The 1,281-nt window shown below is 36.5% G+C and overlaps 1 pseudogene; it reads left to right on the top strand.

Moving 5' to 3' along the window:
* Positions 1-5: 5 nt before the first annotated feature.
* LOC108357192 (odorant receptor 45a-like) lies at positions 6-591 on the top strand (annotated as a pseudogene).
* Positions 592-1,281: the final 690 nt, after the last annotated feature.

The following is a 1,281-nucleotide window of genomic DNA, read 5'->3' as shown; positions in this document are numbered from 1 at the left end:
CAAATTTTAAGATACTATCATCCAAGTTGGAATCAGCAGAAAAGCTGCCAGACTTCGTGGAGCGTCGTGCATCGATTTACTACTGCATTGCCTATCATCAGCGCGTCATAGCAATGGCCGAACAGTTGGATTCCATTTATCGTCCCATAGTTTTTGTACAATTTTCACTTAATGCTTTGCAGTTATGTTTCTTGGCCTATCAGATTGGTAGTGGCGTTGTGTCAAAGGTGGATTTGCCATTTTTATTTTTATTCATGATTTCAGTAGGCATACAGCTGATGATTTACTGCTATGGAGGTCAGCGTTTGCAGAATGAGGTGGGATGAAAGTTACTTTGAAAGGTTAAAAACAACAGGACTTACATGTATTATTTCTTATTTATTTCCCTAAAAAAAAAGAGCGAAAATGTGTACAAATCCATCTATAAAACTATAAATTCGCCTGCTTGGCCGCTGGAGTTGCGCAAAGTACTCTTAATCNCTCGGGTGCTTTAAAACAATATTGTTTTTTGTTTTTGTTTTTTTTTAGGTTTGGCGCACCGCTGGTTCGTATGTAACGCTTCTACGCAGTGTGGACCAACAAAATATGTAACGCGGAAAAGAACATAAAATTTTTTTTCTAAAACTAGCTTTAGCACAATTTAGTGAAATTTTTAAAAAGTGCATTTTCGCACTAGACTTGTAACTTGGTGATTTTCTTAAGTAGCTCAATAATAAATTCAGTAGCCTTTAAAAAATTTAGCACCTATGTAATCAGAATTGTATACGTATAGAATATATATAGGAATATATATGTAATATGTATGTAATCAAAATAAAGATCCCAAGGCCATTCAAGGTGTGCCGAGGTGCTGCCCGGGATGCCACTGTGCAACACTGTCCGCGTAGAGGGTTCGTAGACACTGAACTGAGTATTTAGCAGCCAGGAATGCAGGCTGAGGAGAGAGTAGGTAAGTTTTAAGCGCCTAAGATATCTCACTGAAAGGTTTTCGAGACAGGATGCAGGGTGTAGTGAGAAAGTGACATAGTTTTAAGGCTTTTGAATTCGTTTGCGGTGTTTTAGAAAGTCCGCCATCTCTTCAAGGCTAATTATCGCTGCCTAATGGTGTGAGGATTCTTTTTTCGCCTCTATTTTCAAATTTTCTGCTTCTCACTAGCATCCAGAATTCCTTGATAAAAAAATTTTCACCAAATTAAATTTTTTTTTTTCAATTTTATAATAATCTTGGAATGCTGTTTTAAAACCCAATAAATTCTAATAATAAAGTGGCTAAGAATTCAT

This window comes from Rhagoletis zephyria, unplaced genomic scaffold (genome assembly GCF_001687245.7).
Source record: "Rhagoletis zephyria isolate East Lansing unplaced genomic scaffold, Rhagoletis_zephyria_1.1 Rzeph_scaffold_71960, whole genome shotgun sequence".
In the NCBI taxonomy this organism is placed as follows: Eukaryota; Metazoa; Arthropoda; class Insecta; order Diptera; family Tephritidae; genus Rhagoletis; species Rhagoletis zephyria.
This window is presented reverse-complemented; position numbering and strand designations above follow the sequence as displayed.